The sequence below is a fragment of the Diaphorina citri genome, unplaced genomic scaffold (genome assembly GCF_000475195.1).
Source record: "Diaphorina citri unplaced genomic scaffold, Diaci psyllid genome assembly version 1.1 scaffold5225, whole genome shotgun sequence".
Classification (NCBI taxonomy): domain Eukaryota; kingdom Metazoa; phylum Arthropoda; class Insecta; order Hemiptera; family Psyllidae; genus Diaphorina; species Diaphorina citri.
Window position 1 is genome coordinate 506 of NW_007382601.1, and position 7,954 is coordinate 8,459.

General features: G+C 38.3%; 1 non-coding gene across 1 annotated transcript; it reads right to left on the reverse strand.

The window, feature by feature from the left end:
* Positions 1–6,138: 6,138 nt before the first annotated feature.
* Positions 6,139–7,525, reverse strand: LOC108251821. The gene is made up of 3 exons (XR_003394709.1): positions 7,410–7,525; positions 6,998–7,194; positions 6,139–6,171 (listed from the first exon to the last, which is right to left on the reverse strand). It is a non-coding gene; the product is annotated as an uncharacterized LOC108251821 (transcript).
* Positions 7,526–7,954: the final 429 nt, after the last annotated feature.

Below are 7,954 nucleotides of genomic sequence, written 5' to 3' on the forward strand. Positions count from 1 at the left end.
ATGGACCAACAAGAGACCAAGAGATTTGACAGTGGGGAAAGATTTCTTTATCCTAGTAGTTTTAAAAACAAAGTACCAATCCTTAGGGCAGCTCTACAGTTTCATTTAGGTCCCAGATTCATATTTGGGGTCTACAGAATGTAATAATTGGTTTAAAAAGCTCATGCCACACTACACTCTAAATTCCCAACTTCAACAAATCTGTGATGTTATTGACTTCTGGCTTCAAGGCTAAAAAAATTGAAGTTCCATTCCATTTTTGATTCCAACTTCTAAATTTTAGGTGAGTCTAGGGCCACAATCAAAATTTGGCTATTCCATAACTTCTCATATGGGAAAAAATCACATAAGGTATAAGGTAGCATGGTACTACTTTAGAAGCCACAAAATTGATAAATTGCTACAAAACAGAGCTACCACAAATGAGCAGTTAGCAGTTTTATTAGAGGTGAAGTTAGATGCATAAAGCTTTCACAATTTGAGCAGTGTCATTGTAGGGTTAGGTTGAACACAAAACCTCTTTTTTTTCAATTTCATGGCTTCTAAATAATTACCTATAGCACCTTAACTAAATACAATATTTAAACATGAAGGTACACTTCCTACATTGTTACACAAGTCACATGTTCCTAACCTCAAATTCTGTCTGTCCCATCTGCTTGATGATACTTGGAGACACAAAGACCAAAATAAATTTCAACCAAGTAGGTACTTAGGCCAATACAAAACAATTTAATTGAGTTTAATAATCTAATAATCATGTAAACATGGGTGTCTTCTCTACCTTTTGATCTAAATCAATTCTTCAAATTCAAATACATTCTAACCTAACTTGCTTAGCTAATATTTTCACCATGGAGAAGTAATCTGAATAGTTAGTTATCTGTATAGAGATGGACCAAGAAAAATCATCGCACACTAAGTAGTCATATTAAATTCCAGTTGTTAAAAACAACATATTCCATGCCACATACACAAGATAATGATTCAATCAGAGCATTAACCCAATGAGAACAGGAAGGCCTCAAACGACCATTTTGAACTTTCTATTAATCGCATCTCCTACAATGTTTATTTACTCAACTCATGGTGCAATAAGAGATTAAAGCCTCGCAAATTTCACTTTGTGGCGCAACTCGATAAATTTTTCCAGACAAGCGAATCCGTGAACGTATACCGGGGAACGTAGGTTCCGGCCGTGATTTATGACAAGGAAAATATTAAATAGAAATAGGCCACACGTGAATCAAGCATAAGCGAGACTTTAATCCAGAAGACAGAAAAACACAATTTAGCATGCAAAATTTTAAGAGCAAAAGACAATAAAATGGACTTTTAGGTCAGACACAAGGTGAAGGGGTGTGAAAATCAATAAAGCCCGGAAAAACAACGTGGTGAGATTTTAGTCTGACATGTTGAGTACCGACACCAAAGTTATCTTCACGATACAAGTTTGACACGGAAAAGTCGAGATACACGATAAATTATAGTAGTATACCACTGAAAATGGAAAAACATGCAATATTGAATGTTTTGGGGCACTAAAAACTGAGTTAGAGGCAAGTTTCAATTCGGCAGACTTGAAGAGCCATGACCGGCGAGAATTTTAACAAGTCGGCGAAACAGTGAGATCCGGGAAATTCGAAGAAACATCGGTTGGAAAATGAAACTAGCAACAAAAGTTAATTGAACTTACGGGAAATAAACAAGGGATGACTAGATTTAAAACAGATAATTGCAGATAAAATTGAAATAGAGAAAAATTTCACTCACCGTCAAGAGGTCCGCTGGAAGAAGGAACTAGCAAGATGTCGATCGTTGAAAACACGTCACTCGACTAACTTCTGCGCAATGCGCTGCACTTTGCCAAGGTGGGAGTCAATACTGGCCTAGAGGGGTACTCTTCAATACGGTCGCTAAAAAAATAAAAATTGCACTCAAAATAAAAGAAAACCACTCAAATATCAAAATTTCACAATAAAAAGCTAAAATTATAGGTGCTTGTTCCCTTGAAATAATTTTTAAGGCACCCGAAAACGGGTTTTCAAATCAAAATTCAAAACGAGTTCAGGCAAATTTTGACTTCTATTCATTTGAAAGGTCACCTGATTTCAAGAAGGTTTCTAAAGACCGGATTCGGATGCAGTCTTTAAAAACTGAAGCCCAAAGTTGGCCGAAAAATTTTCGCCAATATTTTGATTAAGTTTGTGAAACCACGTAAAAAAAATGGCAAAATTCTGTGAAATATCTGAATTTTATCTTACAAATGGGAACCATTTTCGATGGTTTTCCGAACACGATTTTTTTCCATTTTAAAAGCGCCTAATTCCGATCATAGGTCTTCCAAAGTTACTCGAAACCACTCCAAGTTTTACCATTAGTTCCTAATACCTAAGGTTTCATCTCTAATCAGCACTGGCAAAAAATTTCACACATTCCGAGATTCGAACCGCAGTCCTCAAAATGGTAGCTCCCGTAGCTCTCATAAAAAAACAGGCTTCACATTTCAATATCCTCTCTGCATCGATCCATTCTCATGAACCTCTTTGGATTCAAAATTTTCAAGGTCAAATTTTACCTCTTCTCGCGCGGGAAAATTTGAAAAACGACTGCCTGGCGGTCATAAAACAAGCTGACTAGACGAATCACGTGTTTGGAAAGTAGGTAGGTAGGTATTTGTTATTTTTTTTATTTATTTGTTGATGCTTGATAATGATGATGGCGCATTTATTTCGTTATTTACATCCACGAAATAATACACGTTGCAATCTTGCTATGAAGCTATGATAATGAATTCGGACTTGGTCGTTTTTTTTCCAAGAGGTTTGATAGAGGCAACAGTAACTGCTAAGGTCTTATCGTCCCGTAATCGAAGAGAGAAGGAAGACAGGATAGAAGAAAGCCAGCCGTTCCGAGAAGGAACCTTATCCGTTAAGGATAAAACCCGCCCCGGGCGGCAATCGAACCTGTGGTCTAGCGCTTACAAGGCAGACGTGCTACCAATCAAGCTTAGTCTGGCACTTTGAACTTGTTTGAACCACGATTGGTTTTTATTTTTCATTCGATCACGCCTAGTTAGCTTGGAGGGAAGCGCGTCTGCCTTGTAAGGTCTAGGTCGCGGGTTCGATTCCCACTCGGGCCGATTTTATCCTAAACAGGTTCGTTCTCGGAACGGCTGGCTTTCTCCTATCCCGCTTTCCTTCTCTCTTCGATTTCGGGACGATAAGACCTTAGCAGCTACAAAATGTCTATCAAAACTCTTCGAAAAATAATAATAATCATTTGATCAAGGGTGTGTTTCGTCCGAAAAGGCGACCATAGACCGTTGACTCTATGGACCATCGCACTAAAAGTGTGACCAGAGAGCGACCATAAACCCTCACAGAGACCATCGCAGAAAAGATATACTAAGCTCAATAATTATCTTCTTTTTCTGCAAGGGTCGGTACTATATATGGTCAACGCTCCGTTGAGGACACTTCTATTCATTAGCATGGTTTGTTTATTAAATTTATTTTCTCCTGGGTCGGTACTAGGCTAAGGTCGATTCTCCATTGTGGGCGCCTACTCCTCCTCTTTTTTTCTTCGCCTTTTCCCGTGTACAGACGGGGTCGGCGTTTTTTGTTCGCCTTGTGGCGCTCACAACAACACTCAACACTAAAATATAATCCTACATAGAAAACAACCCAGGTTCTCGTTTCTCCACAATTTCCATCTCTGAAGTATAAATAACACTTCCAAATTTTTGGCCAGCACCTGAGAGCTATGTCTAACTGATGAGTTCCAACAAGAACGAAACGCGTCTTAGGCTGCTCCCAGGTGTTGGCTAAAGCCTCTCAATCTACCCTCACTAGGGTGATTGGTTTGGGCTGACATTTGGTTTTGGCAACAAATTTTACGAGTGCATGCCCTTCGCACTCAACCTTCGCTATTTCTTTATTAAGGGAAATTGAGGCTGGTATATTCCCTGTTTAAGTCCCCCAGCCAGACAACTAAAACTAGCAAGCGTTCTTCGTATAAACGAATAAGAAAATGAGAAAACGAATGGTTAAAATTCATCGAAATAACAATATTTTAATAAATAATTTCATTTCATCATTCATGATTTCAACAAAAAATACAAACGACAATGACATACAAGGACAATAAAAAGGAGATCTTTGAAAAAAAGGGCCATTTTTAATATAAAAAAAGTACAAAAAATGTCCCGTTTTTTCATAGACCTCCTCAAATAAAATTGGAATGCATGACAGAGATAGAGTTTTTTTTTTCTTTTTTTTCCAAAAGGTTTGATAAAGGGTAATGTGACAACAGAGGTCTCTATCGTCCCGAAATCTAAAAGAGAAGGACAGGATAGCAGAAAGCCAGCCGTTCCGAGAACGAACCTTATACATACGTTGCACTTATCATTTATACCTTTCAAGATTCCAGCTAACTAGGCTGGCTACCTAGATTTAAAGCATTGCCTTTAATTTTAGATTTAAATCCTGAAAGCTCTCTCTCTCTCTGCTTATTTATTTTCTAAAGTAAAAAAAAAAAAAAAAACCCCTACATATCTATTTCATAATTTAATTTAAAACTACAATACTACAATCACAATTTTGACATTACAACGGACGGTTGTACGAACAATGAAATAATTATTTGTGATAAAGCAGAGCCTTCTCAAAACTTTTGTGGACATCACAAATTAAAATAATATTATCTACTTATACGTGAACATTTTGGCATGGGGGAGTATGTCGCTCTTCAGATTGGCAAGAAGAGACACAATACTTCTCATATATATGTACTTGGTCAACACAAGAAAACCAAAAAGTAGCTCGTTGCAATCGAAAGCCGAGTAAATATTTTTTTTTTTTTCATTTGTCGACCGTGGGGGCATGAAATACAGTAAATTATGCATCGAGAGCAAGTGCTGAGCTAACTTTATTGGACATATTTCATATTTTATTTATTTATTATTATTATTATTATTATTTTTTTTTTGCTGGTAAGTATCAAATTGCGATATTTTGCATGGCAAGTTGGCAAGCAAGTGCTCAACTAACTTTTTACTGGAGATATTTTAATTTTTTGCTGATGGTGGGTATCAAACCCAGGACCTTCTGCATGGCAAGCAAGTGCTGAACTAACTTTTTATTGGACATATCTTTTTTTTTCTCGATCATGGCAAATGCTGGGCTAACCCCATGCCTTTTTTTTCTTTGGACATTTTTCATTTGGACATACATATACATATTATACATAGGTGCTCCTATTTGCAGTTTGCTCCGAGAACGGTCTTACTATGTGGTGCTACCGGCACTCCAACCTCCTAACAGACTGGACCAACTGCTGGCGCCATCCACAACACCTGGAGGACACAGAGAGGACAGTTGTAGAGCGTTATCAGTAGTTCAATAGAGAATGTGAATTTGGATAAAAATTATGAAGGAAAGGTCGATTCCTATGTAAAAAATTTGACCCGATTACATTACTTTCCTTCCTATAGGATAAGGAAAGTAAAAAGTTGTGAAAAACTCAAATTAAAACTCCAAAAAAGTATGATGGAAGACTCAGTAACTTTGTGAAGTTCCATAACAATAGATGTAAAAGAAATACCTTATACTCTTCACTGTTATTTCTTTTACATCTATTCCAAAAAAAGTAACTTTTTTTCTTTTTAGGCAAACTTTTAAAAGGTCGAAACTTCAATTTTTGTCAATAGAACAGTTGAATTTGGATAAAAATTATGAATAAAAGGTTGATTGCTACGTTAAAAAGTTGTGAAAAATCAAAATCAAAACTCCGAAAAAGTAACTCCAAAAGTTCGAAAATTCAATTTCCATGTGCCGTTCTAAGGAAAAATCGCCTGTACGCAAGTTCCGTTTCTTACCTTTGGGTCCGCGGGTTCGATTCCCGCCCGGGGCGGATTTTATCCTCATGGGATAATGTTCGTTCTTGGAACGGCTGGCTTTCTCCTATCCTGTCTTCATTCTCTCTTCGATTTCGGGACGATAAGACCTTAGCAGTTACAGTTCCGTCTGTCAAACAACTTAAAAAAAAAAAAAAAATCTTACCTTTGGCTACTCCCGTCAGCTGTTTAACTTCATCAGGGCTTAACTTAAGCATCGTGTTTAACACAGGAACCAGTCTCTGTCTCTCATCTCCCCCTTGGAGCGTTAGGAACTGAAGAGGAAAATCAGAGTAAGTAAAAACTAATAAAAACACAAGTGGCAAAAGGAAGAGTTAAAAAAGAAAAATAAGAAAAAAAAAAGACGAGTGTTTAATCGCCGTTTTCATTTTGTATCAATGAAACAACTGCTACATTAGACGCATGTGGTCTGTGTCGTAGCATGCCTATCCCGTAGTATGTCCCTCATCAGATGAACGATAAGAGACACAATACCTCCCATTTTAGGTGCTGGGTCAACACGAGAATATCAGAAAGTAACCCGTTGAAATATTTGTAGTCAAAACAGGAGTACAATTTTTTGTCGATGGTGGGCATCGAACCCAGGACCTTCTGCATGGCAAGTAAGCATGTTACCACTGGGCTAACCGTGGCCCCAAGAAGTTGAAAGGGTTTTCTTTTATTTTACTTATTTTCCCTAAACTTGGCAGAGATTTCTTTCATCCTTTTTTGACGTAATTCTTCATGTGAGTCTGGAGTAATTTTTGTGTGAACATCACGAGGTTCAATTTTATTCACAGTTAATCGTCAGAAAGTTCACGAGAGTTTCTTTTTTGTCATTTCTAAAAATATTGACGCGGTTCGTCTACAGACGCCATTAAAGTGTGAAAATTGTCGCAATTTGAATGTATCCAAATTGATACATATTGCCAAGATAAGTGTTTGCCTGCTTTTCAGTATAATACCTACCTACTTTTTATTTATTTACACAAAACATCAATCTCAACAAGGCAAATTAAAGTGATTATACGGACGAACGTGGGAATAAAGGCGATAATAAAATCGAAACCGCCGGGAATCGAACCCGCGACCTACTCTTACCTTGATGATAACGTTCTTCAAATACTCGGTGTTCTGTACGTGAGGCTGTCGTTCTACGGCCCGTTCTAGTCGTCTTATCTCTTGCTTGAGGAAGTTGGTTTGCTGCTCGTGACGGGCTGCGTTGTTTTCCGATTCGTTCAGCAGGGTGGTGAGGTGCAGGATTTGCGACTGACATGAGGACAGCTGGGCGAGGATATCTGGAGAATGGAGAAAGAATGACTAGATAAAATCAAAGAGAAAATAGACAAATGGTCATGAGATAGCTAAAATCAAAGAGAAACATAGGGGTTTTTGTCCTCCACTTGTAAACAATCTGCTCGTCTCCTCACATTGCCCAGATTGTCCGGGAAAAGCCAGCAATACGCGACTGTCCAGATGGTCACCCAACCACGCGCAACGTAACTTAACTTACCTTCTTCATGCTGAAACTGGTCTTCAGAGCTGGATAACAGTTCTTCCAGAGATATAGGTATGTGCGATGGAACAGCGGGCGTGTCTGTGTATTCAGAACCCTGCGAACAAACAATTTATTTTATTTTCAAGACGTTTGACAGAGGGAACTGTAACTGCTAAAGTCTTACTGTCCCGAAATCGAAGAGTGAAGACAGGATAGGAGAAAGCCAGCCGTTCTGAGACCTTATCCCTTCAGGATAAAATCCGCCCGGGGCGGGAATCGAACCCGCGGCCTAGTGCTTACAAGGCAGATGCTCTACCCACCGAGCTAACTAGGCTGACCCAAACAATTAAAAGCATCTCAATATGAAAACTAGAGGATGTCGGAGCGAAATACACAAGACCCTTCAAGAGCCTAACATTTGGGCAAAAATTGTGAATAAAAAGTCGATTCTTAGGCGCGTTTCGCACTGAGGTAACACATCGCAAGTAGCGAGTCGCAAGATGCTACTGCTTACGTCCTGAATCTTGTTCAAAGAAACATGAACTTTCACATTGGAGTAA